The sequence below is a fragment of the Rhinoderma darwinii genome (genome assembly GCF_050947455.1).
Source record: "Rhinoderma darwinii isolate aRhiDar2 chromosome 11 unlocalized genomic scaffold, aRhiDar2.hap1 SUPER_11_unloc_4, whole genome shotgun sequence".
NCBI classification, from domain to species: Eukaryota; Metazoa; Chordata; class Amphibia; order Anura; family Rhinodermatidae; genus Rhinoderma; species Rhinoderma darwinii.
Window position 1 is genome coordinate 96,044 of NW_027461856.1, and position 13,957 is coordinate 110,000.

Here is a 13,957-nt window from a genome sequence, read left to right on the forward strand (position 1 = left end):
CCCGTGGGGGGATAGAGGGGCCCCGTGGGAGCTGCTGCATGCCGGCAGCTTCCTTGTGGGAGCTCCACAGCGCCCGCGGTCCTCGGCGGACTTCCAGGGCAAGAGCGGTATGAGCGGCCACCTCATGCCGACCTCCTGGAAGTCCCCGTCGGCTTAGCTCGCGGGTCGGTCCCGCTGTTTTTTTTTTTACCTTCTTAATAAAAAAATCTTTTTTTTTTTATGGTACTTTCGGAAGCCTCAAGCCCACCTGCAGTTGCACGAGCAAGGACACCTCGGTGACTCCTACCGAAAGCGGCCGGGAGTCATCTCCGTGTACGAGCGGCGTGTGCGGCGTGTGCCTGCCTATTGCACCCGTGGGGGGATAGAGGAGCCTTGTGGAAGCTGTGCCAGCCCGGGGGCAGCCCTGTACGAGCTCCACAGCACCCGCGGCGAGTCCCGCCGTGTCCACCCGGCTGACAAGCACTTCCGGTCCGCGAGTGATGCATGACAGCGGCCGGGAGCCAGCTCCGCCTATCAGCGGCGTGTGCCTGCCTTCTGCACCCGTGGGGGGATAGAGGGGCCCCGTGGGAGCTTGTGGATGCCGGCAGCTTCCTTGTGGGAGCTCCACAGCGCCCGCGGCGAGTCCCGTCGTGTCCACCCGGCTGCAAAGCACTTCCGGTCCGCGAGTGATGCATGACAGCGGCCGGGAGCCAGCTCCGCCTATCAGCGGCGGTGTGCCTGCCTTCTGCACCCGTGGGGGGATAGAGGGGCCCCGTGGGAGCTGCTGGATGCCAGCAGCTTCCTTGTGGGAGCTCCACAGCGCCCGCGGTCCTCTGCGGACTTCCAGGGCAAGAGCGGTAGGAGCCTCCACCTCATGCCGACCTCCTGGAAGTCCCCGTCGGCCTAGCTCGCGGGTCGGTCCCGCTGTTTTTTTTTTTACCTTCTTAATAAAAAAACTTTTTTTTTTTATGGTATTTTCCGAAGCCCCAAGCCCCCCTGCATTTGCACGAGCAAGGCCACCTCGGTGACTCCTACCGAAAGCGGCCGGGAGCCATCTCCGTGTACGAGCGGCGTGTGCGGCGTGTGCCTGCCTATTGCACCCGTGGGGGGATAGAGGAGCCTTGTGGAAGCTGTGCCAGCCCGGGGGCAGCCCTGTACGAGCTCCACAGCACCCGCGGCGAGTCCCGCCGTGTCCACCCGGCTGACAAGCACTTCCGGTCCGCGAGTGATGCATGACAGCGGCCGGGAGCCAGCTCCGCCTATTAGCGGCGGTGTGCCTGCCTTCTGCACCCGTGGGGGGATAGAGGGGCCCCGTGGGAGCTTGTGGATGCCGGCAGCTTCCTTGTGGGAGCTCCACAGCGCCCGCGGCGAGTCCCGTAGTTCACCCGCCCGACATGCACTTCCGGTCCGCGACGGACTTCCAGGGCTCAAGCGGTAGGTGCGGCCACCTCATGCCGACCTCCTGGAACTCCCCCTCGGCCTGGCTCGCGTGTCTGTCTTCATTCACGTTTTGGAGGAAAAACCCTATGAGGTTTTTATTTTGGCCTTCAGCCAAGCAGCAGTTCCAGGAGGCCGGGCATTTTGGCACCTCCCACCGGTGTAATTGGCGAGGTGACACTTTTAGGGGTGTGAACATCTCCTACGCCTGAAATACTGTGAGAGGGAGAACTTGCTCCGCCTCCCAAGTCCAACACTTCCAGGACGAGAGGAGGGCGGGAGGCGTTCCCGGCTTAGGCCGAATGCTGCTTCCACGGCGATAGCGGCACCAAGCCGCCCTCTCACGCCGCTGCCCTGGATGTCCCCGTCGGCCTCGCTCGCTGGTCGGGTCCGGTGTTTTTTTACCTTCTTAATAAAAAAATATTTTTTTTTTTTATGTTATTTCCTGAAGCCCCAAGCCCACCTGCAGTTGCACGAGCAAGGCCACCTCGGCAACTCCTACCGAAAGCCGTGAACGAGGAAGTACAAACGGGAGCTGCTCCCGTTCCAAGCCGAGAAGGACTTCCATGGTGTGACCGGTAGGTAGTGGCACCTCCTGCCGTCCTCCTGGAAGTCCCCGTCGGCCTGGCTCACGGCTCGGTCCCGCTGTGAGTTTTACCTTCATAATAAAAAAACACTTTTTTTTTTTATGGTATTTTATGAAGTCCCAAGCCGACCTGCAGTTGCAGGAGCTCGGCCACCTCGGCAACTCCTACCGAAAGCCGTGAACGAGGAAGTACAAACGGGAGCTGCTCCCGTTCCAAGCCGAGAAGGACTTCCATGGTGTGACCGGTAGGTAGTGGCACCTCCTGCCGTCCTCCTGGAAGTCCCCGTCGGCCTCGCTCGCAGGTCTGTCTTCATTGACGTTTTGGAGAAAAAACCCTATGAGGTTTTTATTTTGGGCCTCAGCCGGGCAGCAGTTCCATGAGCCCGGGTACTTTGGCACCTTACCCCGGTGTATTTGAGGTGGTGACACTTTTAGGGGTGTGAATATCTCCTTCACCTGAAATCCTGTGAGAGGGCATCTAGGTTTTGAGTTCCAAGTCCCAACGGTTCTTCCTAGCGGGAAGTCCTAACCGTTCCTGGCCGAGAGTGACTTCCAGGGTTTGAGCAATAGGTACCGGCCTGCCCTCTCACGGTGCCTCCTGGAAGTCCCCGTCGGCCTCGTTCGCTGGTCGGTCCGCTGCACCTTAACTTCCATGAAAGAAGTTTGGTGCATTCTTTCTGGAGTCCCAGGCCGACCAGCAGTTGCAGGAGCTCGGCCAGCTCTGTGACTCCAACCGAGTACCGTGAAGGAGGACGTGCTGCACGTTCTTGCGGGAGCTGCACCTGGTCCAACCCGAGAAGGACTTCCATGGTGTGACCGGTATGTAGTGGCACGTCATGCCGGCCTCCTGGAAGTCCCCGTCGTCCTCGCTCGCTGGTCGGTCCGCTGCACCTGAACTTCCACGAAATAACTTTGATGCATTCTTTCTGGAGTCCCAGGCCGACCAGCAGTTGCAGGAGCTCGGCCACCTTGGCGGCTCCAACCGAACACCTTGAAGGAGGACGTGCTGCACGTTCTAGCAGGAGCTGCACCTGGTTCAAACCGAGAAGGACTTCCATGGTGTCACCGGTATGTAGTGGCACGTCATGCCGGCCTCCTGGAAGTCCCCGTCGGCCTCGTTCGCTGGTCGGTCCGCTGCACCTGACTTTCCATGAAAGAACTGTGGTGCATTCTTTCTGAAGTCCCAGGCCGACCAGCAGTTGCAGGAGCTCGGCCACGGTGGTGAGTCCAACCGAGTACTGTGAAGGAGGACGTGCTACACGTTCTAGCGGGAGCTGTACCTGGTTCAACCCGAGAATGACTTCCATGGTGTGACCGGTATGTAGTGGCACGTCATGCCGGCCTCCTGGAAGTCCCCGTCGGCCTCGCTCGCAGGTCTGTCTTCATTGACGTTTTGGAGGAAAAACCCTATGAGGTTTTTATTTTGGGCTTCAGCCGGGCAGCAGTTCCAGGAGCCCGGGTACTTTGGCACCTTACCCCGGTGTATTTGAGGTGGTGACACTTTTAGGGGTGTGAATATCTCCTTCACCTGAAATCCTGTGAGAGGGCATTTCTGCTCCGCGTTCCAAGTCCTAACGGTTCTTCCTAGCGGGAAGTCCTAACCGTTCGTGGCCGAGAAGGACTTCCAGGGAGTGACCGGTATGTAGTGGCACGTCATGCCGGCCTCCTGGAAGTCCCCATCGGCCTTGCTCCCTGGTCGGTCCGCTGCACCTGAACTTCCACGAAAGAACTTTGGTACATTCTTTCTGGAGTCCCAGGCCGACCAGCAGTTGCAGGAGCTCGGCCACGGTGGTGAGTTCAACCGAGTACTGTGAAGGAGGACGTGCTGCACGTTCTAGCGGGAGCTATACCTGGTTCAACCCGAGAAGGACTTCCATGGTGTGACCGGTATGTAGTGGCACGTCATGCCGGCCTCCTGGAAGTCCCCGTCGGCCTCGTTTGCTGGTCGGTCCGCTGCACCTGACTTTCCATGAAAGAACTGTGGTGCATTCTTTCTGAAGTCCCAGGCCGACCAGCAGTTGCAGGAGCTCGGCCACGGTGTTGAGTCCAACCGAGTACTGTGAAGGAGGACGTGCTACACGTTCTAGCGGGAGCTGTACCTGGTTCAACCCGAGAAGGACTTCCATGGTGTGACCGGTATGTAGTGGCACGTCATGCCGGCCTCCTGGAAGTCCCCGTCGGCCTCGTTCGCTGGTCGGTCCGCTGCACCTGACTTTCCATGAAAGAACTGTGGTGCATTCTTTCTGAAGTCCCAGGCCGACCAGCAGTTGCAGGAGCTCGGCCACGGTGTTGAGTCCAACCGAGTACTGTGAAGGAGGACGTGCTACACGTTCTAGCGGGAGCTGTACCTGGTTCAACCCGAGAAGGACTTCCATGGTGTGACCGGTATGTAGTGGCACGTCATGCCGGCCTCCTGGAAGTCCCCGTCGGCCTCGCTCGCAGGTCTGTCTTCATTGACGTTTTGGAGGAAAAACCCTATGAGGTTTTTATTTTGGGCTTCAGCCGGGCAGCAGTTCCAGGAGCCCGGGTACTTTGGCACCTTACCCCGGTGTATTTGAGGTGGTGACACTTTTAGGGGTGTGAATATCTCCTTCACCTGAAATCCTGTGAGAGGGCATTTCTGCTCCGCGTTCCAAGTCCTAACGGTTCTTCCTAGCGGGAAGTCCTAACCGTTCGTGGCCGAGAAGGACTTCCAGGGAGTGACCGGTATGTAGTGGCACGTCATGCCGGCCTCCTGGAAGTCCCCATCGGCCTTGCTCCCTGGTCGGTCCGCTGCACCTGAACTTCCACGAAAGAACTTTGGTACATTCTTTCTGGAGTCCCAGGCCGACCAGCAGTTGCAGGAGCTCGGCCACGGTGGTGAGTTCAACCGAGTACTGTGAAGGAGGACGTGCTGCACGTTCTAGCGGGAGCTATACCTGGTTCAACCCGAGAAGGACTTCCATGGTGTGACCGGTATGTAGTGGCACGTCATGCCGGCCTCCTGGAAGTCCCCGTCGGCCTCGTTCGCTGGTCGGTCCGCTGCACCTGACTTTCCATGAAAGAACTGTGGTGCATTCTTTCTGAAGTCCCAGGCCGACCAGCAGTTGCAGGAGCTCGGCCACGGTGTTGAGTCCAACCGAGTACTGTGAAGGAGGACGTGCTACACGTTCTAGCGGGAGCTGTACCTGGTTCAACCCGAGAAGGACTTCCATGGTGTGACCGGTATGTAGTGGCACGTCATGCCGGCCTCCTGGAAGTCCCCGTCGGCCTCGCTCGCAGGTCTGTCTTCATTGACGTTTTGGAGGAAAAACCCTATGAGGTTTTTATTTTGGGCTTCAGCCGGGCAGCAGTTCCAGGAGCCCGGGTACTTTGGCACCTTACCCCGGTGTATTTGAGGTGGTGACACTTTTAGGGGTGTGAATATCTCCTTCACCTGAAATCCTGTGAGAGGGCATTTCTGCTCCGCGTTCCAAGTCCTAACGGTTCTTCCTAGCGGGAAGTCCTAACCGTTCGTGGCCGAGAAGGACTTCCAGGGAGTGACCGGTATGTAGTGGCACGTCATGCCGGCCTCCTGGAAGTCCCCATCGGCCTTGCTCCCTGGTCGGTCCGCTGCACCTGAACTTCCACGAAAGAACTTTGGTACATTCTTTCTGGAGTCCCAGGCCGACCAGCAGTTGCAGGAGCTCGGCCACGGTGGTGAGTTCAACCGAGTACTGTGAAGGAGGACGTGCTGCACGTTCTAGCGGGAGCTATACCTGGTTCAACCCGAGAAGGACTTCCATGGTGTGACCGGTATGTAGTGGCACGTCATGCCGGCCTCCTGGAAGTCCCCGTCGGCCTCGTTCGCTGGTCGGTCCGCTGCACCTGACTTTCCATGAAAGAACTGTGGTGCATTCTTTCTGAAGTCCCAGGCCGACCAGCAGTTGCAGGAGCTCGGCCACGGTGTTGAGTCCAACCGAGTACTGTGAAGGAGGACGTGCTACACGTTCTAGCGGGAGCTGTACCTGGTTCAACCCGAGAAGGACTTCCATGGTGTGACCGGTATGTAGTGGCACGTCATGCCGGCCTCCTGGAAGTCCCCGTCGGCCTCGTTCGCTGGTCGGTCCGCTGCACCTGACTTTCCATGAAAGAACTTTGGTGCATTCTTTCTGAAGTCCCAGGCCGACCAGCAGTTGCAGGAGCTCGGCCAGCTTGGCGACTCCAACCCGAGTACCTTGAAGGAGGACGTGCTGCACGTTCTAGCGGGAGCTGCACCTGTTCCAACCCGAGAAGGACTTCCATGGTGTGACCGGTATGTAGTGGCACGTCATGCCGGCCTCCTGGAAGTCCCCGTCGGCTTCGCTCGCAGGTCTGTCTTCATTGACGTTTTGGAGGAAAAACCCTATGAGGTTTTTATTTTGGGCTTCAGCCGGGCAGCAGTTCCAGGAGCCCGGGTACTTTGGCACCTTACCCCGGTGTATTTGAGGTGGTGACACTTTTAGGGGTGTGAATATCTCCTTCACCTGAAATCCTGTGAGAGGGCATTTCTGCTCCGCGTTCCAAGTCCTAACGGTTCTTCCTAGCGGGAAGTCCTAACCGTTTGTGGCCGAGAAGGACTTCCAGGGAGTGACCGGTATGTAGTGGCACGTCATGCCGGCCTCCTGGAAGTCCCCATCGGCCTTGCTCGTTGGTCGGTCCGCTGCACCTGAACTTTCACGAAAGAACTTTGGTACATTCTTTCTGGAGTCCCAGGCCGACCAGCAGTTGCAGGAGCTCGGCCACGGTGGTGAGTTCAACCGAGTACTGTGAAGGAGGATGTGCTGCACGTTCTAGCGGGAGCTATACCTGGTTCAACCCGAGAAGGGCTTCCATGGTGTGACCGGTATGTAGTGGCACGTCATGCCGGCCTCCTGGAAGTCCCCGTCGGCCTCGTTCGCTGGTCGGTCCGCTGCACCTGACTTTCCATGAAAGAACTGTGGTGCATTCTTTCTGAAGTCCCAGGCCGACCAGCAGTTGCAGGAGCTCGGCCACGGTGTTGAGTCCAACCGAGTACTGTGAAGGAGGACGTGCTACACGTTCTAGCGGGAGCTGTACCTGGTTCAACCCGAGAAGGACTTCCATGGTGTGACCGGTATGTAGTGGCACGTCATGCCGGCCTCCTGGAAGTCCCCGTCGGCCTCGTTCGCTGGTCGGTCCGCTGCACCTGACTTTCCATGAAAGAACTGTGGTGCATTCTTTCTGAAGTCCCAGGCCGACCAGCAGTTGCAGGAGCTCGGCCACGGTGTTGAGTCCAACCGAGTACTGTGAAGGAGGACGTGCTACACGTTCTAGCGGGAGCTGTACCTGGTTCAACCCGAGAAGGACTTCCATGGTGTGACCGGTATGTAGTGGCACGTCATGCCGGCCTCCTGGAAGTCCCCGTCGGCCTCGCTCGCAGGTCTGTCTTCATTGACGTTTTGGAGGAAAAACCCTATGAGGTTTTTATTTTGGGCTTCAGCCGGGCAGCAGTTCCAGGAGCCCGGGTACTTTGGCACCTTACCCCGGTGTATTTGAGGTGGTGACACTTTTAGGGGTGTGAATATCTCCTTCACCTGAAATCCTGTGAGAGGGCATTTCTGCTCCGCGTTCCAAGTCCTAACGGTTCTTCCTAGCGGGAAGTCCTAACCGTTCGTGGCCGAGAAGGACTTCCAGGGAGTGACCGGTATGTAGTGGCACGTCATGCCGGCCTCCTGGAAGTCCCCATCGGCCTTGCTCCCTGGTCGGTCCGCTGCACCTGAACTTCCACGAAAGAACTTTGGTACATTCTTTCTGGAGTCCCAGGCCGACCAGCAGTTGCAGGAGCTCGGCCACGGTGGTGAGTTCAACCGAGTACTGTGAAGGAGGACGTGCTGCACGTTCTAGCGGGAGCTATACCTGGTTCAACCCGAGAAGGACTTCCATGGTGTGACCGGTATGTAGTGGCACGTCATGCCGGCCTCCTGGAAGTCCCCGTCGGCCTCGTTCGCTGGTCGGTCCGCTGCACCTGACTTTCCATGAAAGAACTGTGGTGCATTCTTTCTGAAGTCCCAGGCCGACCAGCAGTTGCAGGAGCTCGGCCACGGTGTTGAGTCCAACCGAGTACTGTGAAGGAGGACGTGCTACACGTTCTAGCGGGAGCTGTACCTGGTTCAACCCGAGAAGGACTTCCATGGTGTGACCGGTATGTAGTGGCACGTCATGCCGGCCTCCTGGAAGTCCCCGTCGGCCTCGTTCGCTGGTCGGTCCGCTGCACCTGACTTTCCATGAAAGAACTTTGGTGCATTCTTTCTGAAGTCCCAGGCCGACCAGCAGTTGCAGGAGCTCGGCCAGCTTGGCGACTCCAACCCGAGTACCTTGAAGGAGGACGTGCTGCACGTTCTAGCGGGAGCTGCACCTGTTCCAACCCGAGAAGGACTTCCATGGTGTGACCGGTATGTAGTGGCACGTCATGCCGGCCTCCTGGAAGTCCCCGTCGGCTTCGCTCGCAGGTCTGTCTTCATTGACGTTTTGGAGGAAAAACCCTATGAGGTTTTTATTTTGGGCTTCAGCCGGGCAGCAGTTCCAGGAGCCCGGGTACTTTGGCACCTTACCCCGGTGTATTTGAGGTGGTGACACTTTTAGGGGTGTGAATATCTCCTTCACCTGAAATCCTGTGAGAGGGCATTTCTGCTCCGCGTTCCAAGTCCTAACGGTTCTTCCTAGCGGGAAGTCCTAACCGTTTGTGGCCGAGAAGGACTTCCAGGGAGTGACCGGTATGTAGTGGCACGTCATGCCGGCCTCCTGGAAGTCCCCATCGGCCTTGCTCGTTGGTCGGTCCGCTGCACCTGAACTTTCACGAAAGAACTTTGGTACATTCTTTCTGGAGTCCCAGGCCGACCAGCAGTTGCAGGAGCTCGGCCACGGTGGTGAGTTCAACCGAGTACTGTGAAGGAGGACGTGCTGCACGTTCTAGCGGGAGCTATACCTGGTTCAACCCGAGAAGGACTTCCATGGTGTGACCGGTATGTAGTGGCACGTCATGCCGGCCTCCTGGAAGTCCCCGTCGGCCTCGTTCGCTGGTCGGTCCGCTGCACCTGACTTTCCATGAAAGAACTGTGGTGCATTCTTTCTGAAGTCCCAGGCCGACCAGCAGTTGCAGGAGCTCGGCCACGGTGTTGAGTCCAACCGAGTACTGTGAAGGAGGACGTGCTACACGTTCTAGCGGGAGCTGTACCTGGTTCAACCCGAGAAGGACTTCCATGGTGTGACCGGTATGTAGTGGCACGTCATGCCGGCCTCCTGGAAGTCCCCGTCGGCCTCGTTCGCTGGTCGGTCCGCTGCACCTGACTTTCCATGAAAGAACTTTGGTGCATTCTTTCTGAAGTCCCAGGCCGACCAGCAGTTGCAGGAGCTCGGCCAGCTTGGCGACTCCAACCCGAGTACCTTGAAGGAGGACGTGCTGCACGTTCTAGCGGGAGCTGCACCTGTTCCAACCCGAGAAGGACTTCCATGGTGTGACCGGTATGTAGTGGCACGTCATGCCGGCCTCCTGGAAGTCCCCGTCGGCTTCGCTCGCAGGTCTGTCTTCATTGACGTTTTGGAGGAAAAACCCTATGAGGTTTTTATTTTGGGCTTCAGCCGGGCAGCAGTTCCAGGAGCCCGGGTACTTTGGCACCTTACCCCGGTGTATTTGAGGTGGTGACACTTTTAGGGGTGTGAATATCTCCTTCACCTGAAATCCTGTGAGAGGGCATTTCTGCTCCGCGTTCCAAGTCCTAACGGTTCTTCCTAGCGGGAAGTCCTAACCGTTTGTGGCCGAGAAGGACTTCCAGGGAGTGACCGGTATGTAGTGGCACGTCATGCCGGCCTCCTGGAAGTCCCCATCGGCCTTGCTCGTTGGTCGGTCCGCTGCACCTGAACTTTCACGAAAGAACTTTGGTACATTCTTTCTGGAGTCCCAGGCCGACCAGCAGTTGCAGGAGCTCGGCCACGGTGGTGAGTTCAACCGAGTACTGTGAAGGAGGATGTGCTGCACGTTCTAGCGGGAGCTATACCTGGTTCAACCCGAGAAGGGCTTCCATGGTGTGACCGGTATGTAGTGGCACGTCATGCCGGCCTCCTGGAAGTCCCCGTCGGCCTCGTTCGCTGGTCGGTCCGCTGCACCTGACTTTCCATGAAAGAACTGTGGTGCATTCTTTCTGAAGTCCCAGGCCGACCAGCAGTTGCAGGAGCTCGGCCACGGTGTTGAGTCCAACCGAGTACTGTGAAGGAGGACGTGCTACACGTTCTAGCGGGAGCTGTACCTGGTTCAACCCGAGAAGGACTTCCATGGTGTGACCGGTATGTAGTGGCACGTCATGCCGGCCTCCTGGAAGTCCCCGTCGGCCTCGTTCGCTGGTCGGTCCGCTGCACCTGACTTTCCATGAAAGAACTGTGGTGCATTCTTTCTGAAGTCCCAGGCCGACCAGCAGTTGCAGGAGCTCGGCCACGGTGTTGAGTCCAACCGAGTACTGTGAAGGAGGACGTGCTACACGTTCTAGCGGGAGCTGTACCTGGTTCAACCCGAGAAGGACTTCCATGGTGTGACCGGTATGTAGTGGCACGTCATGCCGGCCTCCTGGAAGTCCCCGTCGGCCTCGCTCGCAGGTCTGTCTTCATTGACGTTTTGGAGGAAAAACCCTATGAGGTTTTTATTTTGGGCTTCAGCCGGGCAGCAGTTCCAGGAGCCCGGGTACTTTGGCACCTTACCCCGGTGTATTTGAGGTGGTGACACTTTTAGGGGTGTGAATATCTCCTTCACCTGAAATCCTGTGAGAGGGCATTTCTGCTCCGCGTTCCAAGTCCTAACGGTTCTTCCTAGCGGGAAGTCCTAACCGTTCGTGGCCGAGAAGGACTTCCAGGGAGTGACCGGTATGTAGTGGCACGTCATGCCGGCCTCCTGGAAGTCCCCATCGGCCTTGCTCCCTGGTCGGTCCGCTGCACCTGAACTTCCACGAAAGAACTTTGGTACATTCTTTCTGGAGTCCCAGGCCGACCAGCAGTTGCAGGAGCTCGGCCACGGTGGTGAGTTCAACCGAGTACTGTGAAGGAGGACGTGCTGCACGTTCTAGCGGGAGCTATACCTGGTTCAACCCGAGAAGGACTTCCATGGTGTGACCGGTATGTAGTGGCACGTCATGCCGGCCTCCTGGAAGTCCCCGTCGGCCTCGTTCGCTGGTCGGTCCGCTGCACCTGACTTTCCATGAAAGAACTGTGGTGCATTCTTTCTGAAGTCCCAGGCCGACCAGCAGTTGCAGGAGCTCGGCCACGGTGTTGAGTCCAACCGAGTACTGTGAAGGAGGACGTGCTACACGTTCTAGCGGGAGCTGTACCTGGTTCAACCCGAGAAGGACTTCCATGGTGTGACCGGTATGTAGTGGCACGTCATGCCGGCCTCCTGGAAGTCCCCGTCGGCCTCGTTCGCTGGTCGGTCCGCTGCACCTGACTTTCCATGAAAGAACTTTGGTGCATTCTTTCTGAAGTCCCAGGCCGACCAGCAGTTGCAGGAGCTCGGCCAGCTTGGCGACTCCAACCCGAGTACCTTGAAGGAGGACGTGCTGCACGTTCTAGCGGGAGCTGCACCTGTTCCAACCCGAGAAGGACTTCCATGGTGTGACCGGTATGTAGTGGCACGTCATGCCGGCCTCCTGGAAGTCCCCGTCGGCTTCGCTCGCAGGTCTGTCTTCATTGACGTTTTGGAGGAAAAACCCTATGAGGTTTTTATTTTGGGCTTCAGCCGGGCAGCAGTTCCAGGAGCCCGGGTACTTTGGCACCTTACCCCGGTGTATTTGAGGTGGTGACACTTTTAGGGGTGTGAATATCTCCTTCACCTGAAATCCTGTGAGAGGGCATTTCTGCTCCGCGTTCCAAGTCCTAACGGTTCTTCCTAGCGGGAAGTCCTAACCGTTTGTGGCCGAGAAGGACTTCCAGGGAGTGACCGGTATGTAGTGGCACGTCATGCCGGCCTCCTGGAAGTCCCCATCGGCCTTGCTCGTTGGTCGGTCCGCTGCACCTGAACTTTCACGAAAGAACTTTGGTACATTCTTTCTGGAGTCCCAGGCCGACCAGCAGTTGCAGGAGCTCGGCCACGGTGGTGAGTTCAACCGAGTACTGTGAAGGAGGATGTGCTGCACGTTCTAGCGGGAGCTATACCTGGTTCAACCCGAGAAGGGCTTCCATGGTGTGACCGGTATGTAGTGGCACGTCATGCCGGCCTCCTGGAAGTCCCCGTCGGCCTCGTTCGCTGGTCGGTCCGCTGCACCTGACTTTCCATGAAAGAACTGTGGTGCATTCTTTCTGAAGTCCCAGGCCGACCAGCAGTTGCAGGAGCTCGGCCAGCTTGGCGACTCCAACCCGAGTACCTTGAAGGAGGACGTGCTGCACGTTCTAGCGGGAGCTGCACCTGTTCCAACCCGAGAAGGACTTCCATGGTGTGACCGGTATGTAGTGGCACGTCATGCCGGCCTCCTGGAAGTCCCCGTCGGCCTCGCTCGCAGATCGGTCTTCATTGACGTTTTGGAGGAAAAACCCTATGAGGTTTTTATTTTGGGCTTCAGCCGGGCAGCAGTTCCAGGAGCCCGGGCACTTTGGCACCTTACCCCGGTGTATTTGAGGTGGTGACACTTTTAGGGGTGCGAATATCTCCTTCACCTGAAATCCTGTGAGAGGGCATTTTGGTTTCGTGTTCCAAGTCCCTACGGTTCTTCCTAACGGGAAGTCCTAACCGTTTGTGGCCGAGAAGGACTTCCAGGGAGTGACCGGTATGTAGTGGCACGTCATGCCGGCCTCCTGGAAGTCCCCATCGGCCTTGCTCGTTGGTCGGTCCGCTGCACCTGAACTTTCACGAAAGAACTTTGGTACATTCTTTCTGGAGTCCCAGGCCGACCAGCAGTTGCAGGAGCTCGGCCACGGTGGTGAGTTCAACCGAGTACTGTGAAGGAGGATGTGCTGCACGTTCTAGCGGGAGCTATACCTGGTTCAACCCGAGAAGGGCTTCCATGGTGTGACCGGTATGTAGTGGCACGTCATGCCGGCCTCCTGGAAGTCCCCGTCGGCCTCGTTCGCTGGTCGGTCCGCTGCACCTGACTTTCCATGAAAGAACTGTGGTGCATTCTTTCTGAAGTCCCAGGCCGACCAGCAGTTGCAGGAGCTCGGCCAGCTTGGCGACTCCAACCCGAGTACCTTGAAGGAGGACGTGCTGCACGTTCTAGCGGGAGCTGCACCTGTTCCAACCCGAGAAGGACTTCCATGGTGTGACCGGTATGTAGTGGCACGTCATGCCGGCCTCCTGGAAGTCCCCGTCGGCCTCGCTCGCAGATCGGTCTTCATTGACGTTTTGGAGGAAAAACCCTATGAGGTTTTTATTTTGGGCTTCAGCCGGGCAGCAGTTCCAGGAGCCCGGGCACTTTGGCACCTTACCCCGGTGTATTTGAGGTGGTGACACTTTTAGGGGTGCGAATATCTCCTTCACCTGAAATCCTGTGAGAGGGCATTTTGGTTTCGTGTTCCAAGTCCCTACGGTTCTTCCTAACGGGAAGTCCTAACCGTTCGTGGCCGAGAGTGACTTCCAGGGTGTGAGCGATAGGCACCGGCCCTCTCATGGTGTCTCCTGGAAGTCCCGGTCGGCCTCGTTCGCTGGTCGGTCCGCTGCACCTGAACTTCCACGAAATAACTTTGGCGCATTCTTTCTGGAGTCCCAGGCCGACCAGCAGTTGCAGGAGCTCGGCCAGCTTGGTGACTCCAGCCGAGTACCGTGAAGGAGGACGTGCTGCACGTTCTAGCGGGAGCTACACCTGGTCCAACCCGAGAAGGACTTCCATGGTGTGACCGGTATGTAGTGGCACATCATGCCGGCCTCCTGGAAGTCCCCGTCGGCCTCTGCCACCTGTCGTTAAGCTGTGAGAGGAGCACGTGCTCCCGCGCCGTTTGAGTCTTTGGAATTTGTCCAAGACTCCTCAG